At 38.2% G+C, this 15,555-nt stretch overlaps 1 protein-coding gene across 3 annotated transcripts in view; it reads right to left on the reverse strand.

The window, feature by feature from the left end:
• LOC126355177 (cytochrome P450 6k1-like) overlaps nt 1–14,111 on the reverse strand; it is a 103,668-nt gene extending 89,557 nt beyond the window's left edge. Inside the window, exon 1 of one of the 3 annotated variants that reach the window (XM_050005391.1) lies at nt 13,473–14,111. The gene's annotated coding sequence lies outside the window, so the exon portion shown is untranslated. Of the gene's footprint in view, nt 1–13,287; nt 13,437–13,472 lie in introns of those variants that run through there. The other 2 variants (XM_050005390.1, XM_050005389.1) reach the window with 2 other exon arrangements.
• Between the last annotated feature and the right edge of the window lie 1,444 nt (nt 14,112–15,555).

A 15,555-nucleotide genomic window follows, 5' to 3' on the forward strand; every position in this document is an offset into this window, starting at 1 on the left:
ATGTCATTGGGCAATATTGTAAATGTCACATATGTTGTTATGATATGAGGTTGGTGAAGGTACACCAACATTCTTCTAACAGCTAAATGTGGAGATGTCACTGGGATAATTTGTGGCAGTCCATCAGGCATGGAACATGGTTTCCGAGTTTGAGACTCAGAGTTTAGGTAGGGGATTGTAGTATATTCCATAAACTATTACTTAAAGTGTGGTCTTGAAACTTTGTAAACAGACTTCTCTGGGGTGGGTTGCATCTCTCTTCAAGAGTCTACCAGTTCAGTTTCTTGAACATATCTGACACGCACCCATGGGTCAAAAACCTGTGACCATTCACACTGCTGGTCCTGGTACAGGTATGGGTCCCACACACTTGAGCAATAATTCAGGATGCACTACATGAGTGATATGTGGGCAATCTCCTTTGCAGACTGATTACATTTCCCCAGTATTCTGCCATATGCTTTACCCATGACTGAATCTATGTAATCAGTCCCCAACAACCTGTCCTGCCTTCTCAGCCCATCCGATAAGTCTCCCGATCCAAAGTTCTGGGTGACTTTTCTAAACTGTACCTCTCCAGTCCTTTTTCTTCACCCCTCTTCCTTCTCCTTTAACTCCTTTGCCAGAAGGAGTAGATTTTTTCTCTCTCCATTTATATTATATGTAATCATTCCATTTCATATCTCTACAAAGTGTTATACCCAGGTGTTTGTACGAATTTACTGATTCCAACTATGATTCACTGGGGGAGAACACGTCATATATTCATTTTGTGAAGTGTAAATTTTTCATTTCTGAAAATTTAATCAAAGTTGCCAATCTTTGCAAAACTTTGAAATCTTATCAGAATCTGACTGAATATTTATGCAGTTTGTTTCAAACAGTATTTCATTACAGATAACTTTATCATCTGTAAAAAGTCTCAGGTTACTATTAATATTGTCCACAAGGTCATTAATATACAACACGGACATAAAAGGTCTCAATATATTTCTCCGGAGCACACCCCAAGTTATCTATACATCTGTCAATGATTCTCCAACCAAGAAAACTTGCTATATCCTCCTTACTAAAAAATCCTCAATCCAGTCACAAGTATCACTTGATACCTCATTGACTGTACTTTTGATAGAAAGCATAGATGTGGTACTGGGTCAAATGCTTTTTGGAAATCCAGACTACTGCAATTATGTGACTGCCGTGATTCGTAGCTTTCAGTACATCATGTGTCGAAAATGCTAATTGAGTTTCACATGAGTGGTGGTTTCAGAATCCACACTGGATGGCATGTAGGATGTTATTCTGTTCCAGATATCTCATTATGTTTGAAGTCAGAATATGCTCTAAGATTCTACAACAAATCAATGTATTGAATGCTGGATGGAAGTTTTTGTAATCACTTTTGCTACTCATTCTTGTAGATGGGTGTCACCTGTGCTTTCTTCCAATTAATGGACAAGGCTTTTTGTTTGAGGGATCTATGATAAATTATAGTTAAAAGGGGGCTAACTCAATCACAAATTCATTATAGACTCTGAAATGGATATCGGCCCTGGGGCATTCTTCAGTTGTTTCTCAAAGCTATTGACAATTATACTTCTTTATTTCGTCTTTTTCGGTGATGCAAGGATTAAATTGGGGCAATTCCCTTGGGTTTTCTTTTATAAAGGAACATTTGAACACAGAGTTAAGCACTTTTGCTTATGTTTTGCTATCTCAATTTCAGTTCCTTTCTCATCTGCGAGTAGCTGGACATTAATTTTAGTGCCACTAACAGCCTTTACATGTAATCAGGATTTCTTTGGGTTTTGTGAAAGATTATTCAACAAAATTTTGCTACTTTAGTCACTGAAGACTTCACAGATTGCTCACTTTGCAACCAAATGTGTTTCATTCAGCATCTCCCAATCTATAGCCCTATGCTTTGTTTTACACCTATTACACAGCAGTCCCTGTTTCTTGAGAAGTTTCTTTACAGTGAATATATATAAAATAGAAAGAAACTTCCACATGGGAAAAGTATATTAAAAACAAAGATTCCAAGACTTACCAAGCGGGAAAGCGCCGGCAGACAGGCACAATGAACAAAACACACACACATAATTTCGAGCTTTTGCAACCGGTGGCTCCTTTTCCTTCCCTCTTTCCTGATGAAGCAGCTTCATCAGGAAAGAGGGAAGGAAAAGGAAAGATGAAAGGATGTGGGTTTTAAGGGAGAGGGTAAAACTGGGAGGCCAGCCTCATCAAAGTGGAAAACACTCGAACACCCTCTCTATAGCCCTAATCTGTACCCATGTGATTATCACACCTTTGGTCCATTAAAAAAGACCCTGAAGTGTTGTTGATTCCTTTCGGATGAAGGTGTGCAGCAGGCAATTAAGGACTTCTTCATGCAGAAGGAAACAGTGTTTTACCAAATGAGTATCTTCAACCTGGTGCATTGATGGGATGATTGCCTCAATGCTAATTGTGATTTTGTCTGATTGACATGCTGAAGATGGACTGCAAGGCGATTGAACGGAAACTTTTTGATCACCCCTTATAGTTCCACTTGCTAAACTGGTCTATGTGAGAACTATTGGCTGGGAGATCCTCAGAAGTGAATCAGTCATTTTAGATTTTTTTATTTATATGAATAGGCACCTTCATGAACTAATTAATTTATGATGAATTAATTGAGCATATAATAAATTCTGCTGCAATCTTTGGCCCCTACCAACAATTTTTTTACACCTATGATACCTCTTCATTTTCTCTATATACAGGTTTATTGGTAAGAACCTCCAGGGTCCCAGAAGACGACTACACAAAAACTACAAGACATAAAGAAAACACATATTAGCATATGAACCATCTTTTCTAACCTTTTAATTCACATTACACTGTGATGTGGTAAACGTCAATATGCGCATGCACTTCGTTGAAGTTGCCAACACGAATTACCTGGGAAGAAGCCACAGCAGCCTGCTTTGTAAAACGTTTCACTGGGTTGCCTATCTGCAGGCACAAACTAATTCAATGCAACAATATAGAATGGATGACTTGCCTACATGTTTTGACACACCTGCCCCTTAGTACAACTAAGCCATGGCACATGGTATAAATCTAAACCTAGAGATATTCCCTAGCCACTGACATATGTCATTAGATTAGATTCAGTTTTTGTTCCACAGACCTAAGAACGAGATAATTCTCATAGGTGTAGAACATGTCAGAAAGTACAAGATAAAAAACATAAAACATCTGAATAGTCATTACCCTGATCATTTGTCAGGAAACTGTCGAAATAAGTGAATACATCACAGTAAACTGGAACTGCTGATATTTACAGAAATGTCAGAATGAAACATAGTTATGCAGTTTTAATAAATTTATCATACACAAAATATCTAATCTTGATTGTTGTGACCAAGTGCTGTCAAAACTGGAATCTAACAGATATTTCTACTTAAGCTGGTCTAACAGTCTCTGTTGAGATATTTATCTATAAAATAGAAGGAGTTGCCTATCAAAACGTCTTTCACACTCTGTTTAAATTGTGCTTATTTGAAACCAAGTATTAATGGTTGCTGGCAATTTATTGAAAACAAGTGTTCCTGAAGAGTACGCCCCTTTTTGGACCAAGGTAAGTGATTTAGTTCTTTATGTAGTTTGTTCTTATTCCCAGTATTGATACTGTGTGTTGAGCTATTGGTTGGAAATAGATATATATTACTTGCAACAAATATCATTAAAGAATAAATATACTGAGAAGCAGTTGTTAGAATACAAAGTTCCTTGAACAGGTTTCTACATAATGTTCTTGAATTTACACCACAGATTATAATAATTACACGCTTCAGAATGCTAAAAACTTTTGCTCAGTTTGACAAGTTATTCCAGAATATGATCCCATATGACATAATAAAATGAACGTAAGCACAGTGCTGCAAATACACACTTGTTTAAGCACTACAGCAACTCTGTGGTATGCCCTTCTCAACTGAATTTATTGTCGAGTTGTAATACCAGAAATTTAACACTGTCAACCTCTTCAATCTGCATCTCATGTACATGCTGGAAAGAAATCTCTTACAGGTTCTGCACTGCATATAGTGGGTCTTTTCAAAGCTTAACTTTAAACCATTTATTACTGTCAGTGAAAATTTGATTAGCAGCCATTTCAAACAAAACAAACTTAGCATCTGGCAATATAACAGACGAGAGGTCATTAATGTACACTAGAAAATGCAATGGACACAAAATGGAATCTTGAGAAATACTGCATGTAATTAATTCCCCACCACATGAGGACAGATTGCTTACTTCACAGGCATTTTGCACAATAACACCCTTTGTTTCCTGATAGTTAGGTAAGACTCAAATCATTTCACAACACTGCTGGTGACGCCATAATATTCTAAATTACTTAAGAAAATGCTGTGATTAACACAAAGGCTTTTGTAAGGTCACAGAATGTGCCAGTAGCCTCTAATTTGTTATCTAATGAATGAAGTACATTCTTAGTGTACATGTAAATAGCTTTCTCTATATCAGAGCCTTTAACAAATCCAAACTGTGACTTGGACAATATACATTGAAGAGCCAAAGAAACTAGTACACGTGCCCAATATCGTTTAAGAGCTCTGTGAGCATGCAGAAGTGCCACAACACGACATGGATGAACCCAACAAATGTCTGAAGGAGTGCTGGAGGAAATTGACATCATGAATCCAGCAGGGCTGTCCATAAATTGGTAAGAGTATGAGTGGGTGAGGATCTCTTCTGAACAGCACATAGCAAGGCATCCCAGACATGCTCAACAATGTAAATGTCTGGAGCATTTGGTGACCAGTGGGAGAGTTTAAATGCAGAAGTGTTCCTCGAGCCACTTTGTAGCAATTCTGGACGTGTAGGGTGTCACACTGTCCTGCTGGAATTACCCAAGTCGCTAAAGAATGCCCAATGGACATGAATGGATGCAGGTGATCAGACAGGATGCTTATGTTCACTATGTTATCAAAAGTATCCAGACACCTTGCTGAAAATGACACAAGTTCATGGCGCCCTCCATCGGTAATGCTAGAATTCAATATAGTATTGGCCCACCCTTTGCCTTGATGGCAGCTTCCACTCTCGCAGGCATAGATTCAATCAGGTGGTGGAAGGTTTCTTGGGGAATGGCAGTCCATTCATCATGGAGTGCTGCGCTGAGGAGAGGTATCAATGTAGGTCGGTGAGCCCTGGCATGAAGTCAGCATTCCAAAACATCCCAAACATGTTCTGTAGGATTCAGGTCAGGACATGCGCGCGCCAGTCCATTAAAGGGATGTTATTATCATGTAACCACTCTGCCTCAAGCCATGCATTATGAACAGGTGCTTGATCGTGTTGAAAGATGCAACCGCCATCCCCGAATTGCTCTTCAACAGGTGCTTAAAACATCAATGTAGGCCTGTGATGTGATAGTGCCATGCAAAATAACAAGGGGTGAAAACCTCCTTCATGAAAAACACGACCACACCATAATACCACCACCTCCAAAATTTACTGTTGGCACTACACACACTGGCAGATGACATTCACCGGGCATTTGCCATACCCACACCCTGCCATCGGATCTCCACATTACGTGCTGTGACTCGTCACTCCACACGTTTTTCCGTTGTCCAATCATCCAATTTCTATGGTCCTTACACCAAGCGAGGCATCATTTGGCATTTACCGGCATGATGTGTTACTTATGAACAGCCGCTCGACCATGAAATCCAAATTTACTCACCTCCCACCTAACTGTCATAGTACTTGCAGTGGATCCTGAGGCAATTTGGAATTCATGTGTGATGGTCTGGATAGATGTCTGCCTATTACACATTACGACCCTCTTGAACTGTTGACGGTCTCTGTCAGTCAACAGACGAGGTCAGTGTGCGCTTTTGTGCTGTACATGTTCCTTCACATTTCCCCTTCACTGTCACATTGGAAACAGTGGATCTAGGGATGTTTAGGAGTGTGGAAATCTCACATACAGATGTATGACACAAGTGACACACAGTCACCTGACCACGTTCGAAGTCCGTGAGTTCTGCGGAGTGCCTTATTCTGCTCTCTCATGAGTGTCTAATGACTACTGTGGACGGTGATATCCAGTACTGGCAGTAGGTGGCAGCACAATGCACCTAATGAAAAACATATGTTTTTGGGGGTGTCCGGATACTTTTGATGACATAGTGTACGTCAACGAGTCCTATCTAGATGTATCAGGGGTCCCATATCATTCCAACTGCATGTGCCCCACAGTATTACAGAGCCTCCACCAGCTTGAACAGTCCTCTGCTGACATGCTGGGTCCATGGATTCATGAGGTTGTCTCCATACCCGAACACATCCATCCACTTGATACAACATTAAGCAAGACTCGTCCGACAGAGCAACATGTTTCCAGTCATCAACAGTCCAATGTCAGTGTTGACAGGCCCAGGCAAGCTGTAAAGCTTTGTGTCATGCAGTCACCAAGGGTACACGAGTGGAACTTCGGCTCCAAAAACCCATATTGATGATGTTATCTGTAAGAATGGTCTCAGATACTCCATTGCACTGTTTACGTAACCTGATGACCCCAAGTTTTCAGTAGCAGAAACTAAATACTTGTTTAAGAGGTTTGCACCCTTATTTGCATTTGTTACCAATGTCCCGTTTATTTCTAGAACTATCTGTTCCTCTTTCTTATCTCATAATAAAGCTTCTTTGATTTCTGGGTTACTTGCTTCAATATTTTGCAGTATTCTTTGTAATTCAGTACAACACTAACATCAGAGCTGTTCCCACAATTTCTTTATTCCTTGTGTAATCCATGGTTTGTTTTTAGACTTCTGTTTGACTAAGTTACTTTTAGGGGAAAACAATTTTCAAAAGAGGAAGTAAGTTTATTAATGAATGCTTTGTATTTTTCACTTTAGTCAGAAGTACTGTAAACATCTATCCAATTCACTTCTTTGGGTAATCTCCTAAGTTCTCCATTTTTGACTGATGTATTACCTTCCTGTATTCTGATTTACCAGATTTTTTATCCTGACAAGTTTCAACATTTGACACAAGGTGCTATATGTCATGATCAGACAGCACATTTACTACTGATTTTGTAATATCGACTTTTTTCCTAGTTTTGTCTATATTATCAATAGCAGCGTACCCTAGATGCAAAGTTAACAGTAGGAATTAAATTAAATGACACTGATTGCAGTAGTTGTTCACTGATGGAACTTCCCCATAAATCCAAATTAAATTCACCAGCAAAAACATATTTTTTTTCCATGAGATGAGACAATAGAGTTTCCAGATTTTTTATGAAGTTAAAATTTCCTGAAGGTGCTCTGTATATACTTACAATTAAAAGGACTTATGAAATAGTACTTCTGTTGCATAAGCTTGCAAGTGCTGCTCTGAGCAAAATTTATCAATATAAATATTCTTGAAATCAAAACAGTTTCTGACAAATGTGGCAACTCCTCCTTTCTCCTTATTTTCTTCACAGAAGTAAGAAGCTAACTTGAGTCCTGTAACATAATCTGTGGCCACCTGAGGTTCAGAGAGGCAGCTTGTATCAACTGGTTCACTCAACTCTAATTCTTCAACATCCCTCATCCTCAGATATTCTAATGCAATAAGGGTAACTGATTTTGTGTACTACCTGAATCTCAACTAGATGAACCTAATTTTTCTGTCAATTTTTTAACACCTCCAGTTCCAATCAAAGGCTGTCTGCATGCCTGTCTTGTCAATGTGAATGTCATTTTCAGCACGTCTCTGAACATCTTTTGTTTCTGCCCTCCAAACCCTTAAAAAACTGCTGTTCTGTGTCACTTGTAACCAGTGGTACTTTACCACTTGTGACAGACCCCCCCCCCCCCCCTTAAGTTATTTGCTATTAGCAAAGACAGTTTTCCCTCCCCATTTCTGTTGAAGGGAAGGCCATGAATGGTATAGTTCCACCTGCTGAGAGAGTCCACAGGAACCACGATGATATGAGAACCGACACCTGATCCAAGCAGCCGTTCCACCTGTAAATTAACTCTCCTAACAGAAGAGTTTAAATGAGGCTGGTCATGGTGCCTCAGAACTGATACAAGTCCAACACCAGTATATCTCTTTGTTGAAGCTATCTTTATCAGGTCACCCACAACTGAATAATTACGCTCTCTGTCTATGCTGCTGCCCACCCTGCCCACTATTGTCATGGTGTCTTCCTTTGTGAAGCCTATGCAGAAAGAACCTACATCTTCTATCACCTGACCAAGACTTGCAATACGTTTAAAAAAAAAAACCTGTGACCTGGTACCATGACCCTAGTTCATCCTGCAAACGTTGGGCAACACATCATGTGAACTACATAGCAACAAAACTTTCTTCTTCGTCTTCATCACAATTTTTTCTGACTTCTTACTTCTCAAACACTTTTTGAAAGTTTGTTGTGTCCTGTCAATTTCTACATCTACTTGTGACTCATCAGTTTCCAACCGTGACAACAGATCAAACTAGTTTTCCATATTGAGAACAACACTGTCTGAGAAAGTCCTATTCCTATTTCTTATATAACCTGTTGTGACTTCCCACCTCTCTTTTCCCTTCTTCCCCCTTAACCTTTCCAGATCTTGCTTTGTCTTATCTAGTTACACCTGAAGGGTAGAAATCTTCTCCTCCTGTTCCACTAGCCTCCTGTCTCTATAGCACATCCTACACAACAAATCAGCCTTGTTTACTTCCCCAATTCCCATGCCCCTAGTCACCCACATGATAGAAACTGCAACAACCCTCACATCACACCCGGAACTAAAAATCCTACAGTAAGTCATACACTTCTCACTCAAAGCAACAAATTTTAGCTTTAGTCTAAATTAAACACAAGAATAACTTCCTAGACTACTAAATTAAAAAATTAAATTTCTTAGAAAGTTTGGGCCAAAAGTCCTGATACTAATTCAAAACGTCTGCAAAAATAGAAACGATTAAACCTGTATAGTTTATGCGACAAAACAAAAGCATACTTTTCACTTATTTCTAAACTTTTCACTTTGGCTGCTTACTAGAAGATCAAATGGACAGCATGTAGGGATATACTAACAACACAAACTGTATTGTACTGAAATAATCATGTAATTTATGATGTATGATAATACAAACAAAACCTAGTCCAAAATTCACACCTACAAAATGTTTTATTTTTCCAAAAAATACACAAAATATGTGAAACCTTCAATTCATAGCTTACAACAGGTATTAATTCACTTATTTGTGATATAATATTGCCTTAATTAAACACTTCTCTTTACAAGAGCTCTGAATGTCTTTTAGTCGTGCAGTCGTCTTCTTAAACCCTGGAGGTAAAAAAAAGCTTCCCTTTGCTTTAGCATTTGTGAAGTAACAGTTGTAACATTTTTAAAAGAACCCCAGACTCCATTCCACATGTAATTTTTCTGTTGATGAATATAACGGACATTTCCAACATCCCATGTTAACTATGTACAGGCTGCCCCCATTCGCTATCCCTGGCTACAGGTGTGAAGTTCTTGTATTCAGTTCTCAGTGAGCACTTGTAACTCTCATAGAATGGAAAGACCTGGAATGGAGTGCACTTGGCTTCATTAAACAAGAAGTCCTTAAATATATAGAAATTGTTGCACTGATAACCATAACGTAATTATACCTCCATATTCTTTATGTAATACACAAACCTCTTTCAGTTAACTACGCAAAAAATTTCTGTCCACTATCTGACTTTGCAAGGCGCCATTTGAGCTGTCAGAAAGTTCTTAATTATTAAAAAAAAAACTTGATTATTCACAGCGACCGTTACAGGAGACAAGTGTTTACTTGTTAGTAGAACACAACAATTCAAATTTTTCCACTTTTACTGTTTTGAATTTCACTTGTAAGAAGAGTGTGTAGCGAATACATGCTGGATTATGTAAATTTATAATTTTGCTTGCTGTGTGTAAGCAGGGCTTTCATTGTTGGTCAAGAAAGTGAGACATAGATCGTTTTAGCTATCAGTAGCAGATTGCTCAAAGTAAATGGTAATGAAGTGGTGGTCTGTGCATTGTGGACACCATAAGCTGACGAAAGGAAGCTACAGTTGAGTCCAAGCAACCAATGAAATCCAATGGTTGGAAATTATGAAAGTCCATCAAATTATGAGCACTAATTTTAATAATGAGGGCTAATTTGTGTGCATTGGAGTGGTGACAGAAACTTTATTTGCTGAACAATGACAAAGATAGGCCCTAATGACATTGATACTGTGAAAGCTGTAGAAAGTTAGATTAAGGCACAGTGAAAAGACAACTATACATCTTGGTTTTTGGCCAAAATGCCTTCTTCTGAAGAAGGAAACACACATACACATGAGCACAACTCGCTCACACATGACCACTGTCTCTGCCTACAGCAACCAGAGATAGTTGTCATGTGTATGTGAGTTGTGCTTGTGTGAATGTGTATGCATTTCCTACCTCCCAAGAAAGCCTTTTGGCAGGAAGCTACAAAATACATCAGTCTTCTTGTTATGCCTGTCCACAACTCTAAATCTCTTTTGTATGACATGTAGTAATTTATCCTTTTCATAATATTGGTGTTGTTCCATCCTGGGCTTGTCAACATTTCAATCGATATTAAATCTAATGTTAAGAATTTTATTTAATAATGTATTCAACAACAATATTGTTAACTATTACTATTATCCAGGGTATCAGTTTTTAAAAAGAAATTTGTCCATGGAATAGGAGTTAACCAGGAGAAATGACTTCATGTTAAACTTAAAACTTGATTTGTTACCTGACAAAACATTTTATGTTATTGGGTAAATGATCAAAAAATTTTGTAGCTGCTTATTGAACTTCTTTCTGTGCCACTGACAGCTGGTACTCTGTTACCACTCTTCCACATACTATGTTTCTTTGATATGATGGGCTATATTTATTATATATTTACTGCAGTAGCAAGTACATTTTCTGGCGTAACAGAAAAAAAATGCAGCCATCTTAAAAATTCAAAGGAAGAAAGATGATGTTTGGTTTGTGGGGTGCTCAACTGCGCGGTCATTAGTGCCTGTACAAAGTCCCAATTTTTACACAGTCCAAAGGAAGAAAGAAAATAAGATTAGGATTTAACAGTTCATTGATATGGAGGTCACTAGAAATGGAGCACAACAACAGACTGATAAAGGAAATTAATCTCCTTTTCAAAGGAACCACCCTATCATTTGACTTAAGCAGTATGATCAAACCACTGAAAAGCCAAAATTAGATGGTTAACTTGGAATACTTTTAAAAAAGTTGTTTATGGGGAGTCACTCTGTAGTAACGAACAAAACAAGTAAGGAACACAAATTATCCAATGGTTCTTGCTGCAGTCCCAAACATTCAGACGGTGCAAAATAAGAATGCGAACAGAAAAAATTTCACTTTGAAAATGCTGTTATTTCACCATACATAATACCAATAGGTTATTTGTCTATTACCCACATATGTTTCATTTATGACACTGTTCTTATAGTGACCAATGGAAAATATTTATCTATGCACCATATGAATAAATATTTATCATACTAATCTATTTCCTACATTAGAAACCTGATTTTGCCAGTATCTACATCACAATATCAGTAGGGCCTATTAGTAACATATTTATCCAATGATCCCCTTAACATTCACAGGTAGCCTGTTTCAAAAATAGACTATGTACAACACAGCATAAAAAAACACTTTTTATTGGCTCTAAATGCTATTAAATGGCAGCATACCCATATAATCTCTCATGTAAGTCTAATGATTTGACTATTACTATCGAGGCCCCTGCAAGATTGTCTTTTCTTAACACACATACTGCCAGAGCTGGTTAGAGAGCATTTTTCACACAAACGACTTATCATTTGGTACCCCTTTCCCCCACTAACTTTCACACATATCAGTTTTCATGACTTGTCTCTCTCAGCAGGGTCCATGAATGTGCCACTACCAGCTGTGACAGGTCCTGTATTGGAATTAATCTTACAGTTGTGGCACCGCCATCAGCTTGGCACCCCAAGCAGTGGCTCGTCATTAGGTATCACCCCGTCCCCGATTTCTGCAAGTTCACATTAACTTCATATGACAAAAAGGTGAGCCCACAAATTTTGCTAACAGTTTTACCAACTAACCACATGAAAGAGGTTTCTCAGTTCACAGCATAGTGAATAGCTTTGCATTATCTTATCATTACATTCATCATATTAGTTTCTCATCCTATTGGGCACCAAGAAATTTTACACACAGTGTGATGTGTAATTCTGAAAAACTGAGTTTAACCTATGAACCTATTTCACAGCCATGATATATACATCTCTGCCCCATAATACAAAGTGCCATTCCTGCTTCTGTGTAGAGCTTACACAAACGGGACTAAGCTCTTGGATTTTTTAAATTTTTTATGTCTTTTTGGTTTTTAAGTGTTCTGATGAAGACTTCTAATTCGTTGAAACCAGTCAACTATGGCCTATCGCTATCTTGGTCACATTAAGTATATTTTTGATAAAAACTTATTTAAATATTTAGATTGCTTGCTCACACTGAAAAGTTTCATGAAATATGACATACAACAACTGGTATAGGCAAAAACTTTCTTAAAGTCACATGAAAGTAAATGGAATTAAATGCTGCAAGACTCCAATTTCGTGACTATACCCGTATGAACGTTAATCTAGTTGTGTATATCACACTTTAAAAAAATGTAAGTTGAAGAATGACACTGGCATACTAACCAAGGAAAAAAAACCAACAGTGTGAAATACATACACCAGCAAAAAGGCTATAAGGCATTACTGAACTGTCTGTTAGTATTTGGGGCAGATCCTGATTTGCAATAATCCTCGGTTTATTTCTGAAAACTCATGTGCCAAAAAATATGCACTTTTACAAACGTGCATAATCACTCTAATTTTATTTGCTGTATTAGTAAACACAAAATTCTGCAACCCTCTCCTTCTATAGCATATTCGGAGAGCAACGCCGTTAAAATACTTCTCCTTTCTTCTCATTCCATTGCTTCCTCCTTTTAAAATATCTTGTTTTCCTCTCTGCTTAACTACTATCCTCCACACAGAAAGTACTCAATGTTAGGCTAATAAGTACATGACGATGAGGGGGGCGCGCACACACACCAAATTTCGACCATTACCTGTTTTGAAAATGTTATCCGAGACTTATTTTAAAAAAATTAGTTACACATTAAACGAAACTGGAGTGTCTCGCGGCTTCTATAAATACGTAGTCTTACACTTTCTCGAACACGTTTTCTTTTGCACAAACTGTGCCCCTTGTAATAATAAAATGCACTTTACCCGAGGACTCTTAACCAAGATCTCAACTACATCATTGTAGGTGGCTATTGCAAGTTGCCTGACAGTTCCGATCAGATGTTATCTGTTGCTCATAGTCGATTACATACACTAAACGACTCACCTATAAATGCCGTCCGCTAATCTACACACCGCGAATGCTGCGTTCTTTACTTCCTGAACTGAGAATGCCCTCCAATGAAGGTGTCATTTTCTTTTATTTCAAAAAAGTAGCTCTATCATTCTTGCATAACGCAGATGTTATCTCTTGTACACAAAAGAATGAGTACAGGCAGATGAAGTGTAAGTGTGTAACTGGCTATCTATGACATCGTATTGAATCCGTCAGCCTCTTTTTGTTCTTCCATAATTGTTTCCAAATTCCCCAGTTCAATTTCGAAGATTTTCTTCTGAAGAGGAGCCGGGCTTATTTTTCAAACCGAGATTCATCGCAGCTTTTTAATACTTCCTCAACTTTCTCACATCAAATTTCGAAGAGCATTCTGTTTTGTTTATTTCCATGAGCGCGATACCAACAGCTCTCCATTTGCTTGATAAAAGTTGTTACAGTTGGTAATTGGTATCATTGTTCGAATGAAGGAGATAAAAAAGTCAATTCGTACTGGACATCACGAAAGGGAAAGTCAGAACATTCCACGATGCATTTCAAATGGCAGCATTTGTACAGCATATATCGCGCAACGACAACGGAACGGGACTGGAAAAATGTTGACGACAACGATACTCGCGAAGAAACTGCTTTGCCTTTATTCAAGGGGGGGGGGGGGGGGGGGGGCGTGTCGTCATATACTAACATCAGTGGGTAACCTATTCTCAGCCTGACTGTGGCTTGATCACTCCTGTAACAGTAGTAGATTTGGTTGTTCAGAATGTTTCGTTTGATTTTGTTGTTGTTTCGTATCTTTTAACGTTTATTTTATAGTTTGTTTCATTTTTCTGACACATTACGAAGGTCTGAGGTGAAGGCCTGACTATTTCTCCTATATGTTTTCGTCCTCAAAAGAGACCAGAAAACTGGACAACGGAAAAGCGTACGCTGCATGTAACTAAGAACATAAATCGAGGAAACAAGTTTCATTAGCTAACCTGTTTTAACAGTGAAAAAGTCGGGTCTATTGAAAATACTGCTGTTTTAAGCGTAATTTGCCAATCACAAAGAAAATCAAACACAATGGATAAAGACCAATGCACAATGGCCGTCCCGTCATTGTCACTTTACGTCAGAACATGCCACAACGCAATTCAAACGGCGACTTTCACGCAGGTTGCCAACGGACCTTCACGTCAAGTTACTTAAAAGTTTCTCGGTACGAAAGTTTTGACAGTGTCGTCTGTTAACATTGTAAGTTAACCCATTTCGTCATGCTCGCTCATAAAATATTAGTGGATATCGCGCTTTTATGGCTTCTTTATTTTTATTTTATTATTTATTATCCGTGGCAAATTGCAGATGTCCCATGATAACTTGGATTTTTTTTCCACTGAATGTTCTTCCACAAACAAGGTTATGTATTCGAAATCGAAAAATCATTTAGGTTTTACAGTAACAGAAAAGAGCTGATGCCCACACCGTATGCGATGATGAAGCAGATTTATTAAATAACATCTTAAGTGAAAAATTCAGCTCTAATGAAGCATAAAAATACTGACACTATTAGTTATGTAAGGAGAAAAAAATATTGGTTAAGGTAAACCGGCTCTGTTTACTCCTTTATAATGGTGTGTTCATAAGTATATATTTTCACTAGCAAAAAAAATCCGATGTTTTGAAATGCTGTTTTGTAGAGACTGCAGCAGTTCGCGATCTGTTAGCTCCTGACAGCTAGCGATCAGCTGATTTCAAAAAGTCAGCTGAGTTAATGCGCCAGCCGCAAGGAGCGCTGGCAACCGACTGCTCTTTGCTGGGGCGCAGACCTTCCATGCGGTGAACTTTTCTTTGCTTCTTATCTTTTTCCTTTTCCTCAATTGTTAATGGGGACTGTATGGTTAATACTGACTGCGCTTAATAGAACTTTTGTCTTTTACTATGTTAGATGTATGCCACACTACATGTATTTAGAAATAAAGTGTTGAGTTTAATTGTGCAGTTTGTATCTGGATGATAACTCATAATGTCACTTTGACCATTTGGTACTGGTCTAAGCGAATTGATGTGACATGACGTGACAGACAGTGTGAATACACTC

Source organism: Schistocerca gregaria, chromosome 3 (assembly GCF_023897955.1).
Source record: "Schistocerca gregaria isolate iqSchGreg1 chromosome 3, iqSchGreg1.2, whole genome shotgun sequence".
Classification (NCBI taxonomy): domain Eukaryota; kingdom Metazoa; phylum Arthropoda; class Insecta; order Orthoptera; family Acrididae; genus Schistocerca; species Schistocerca gregaria.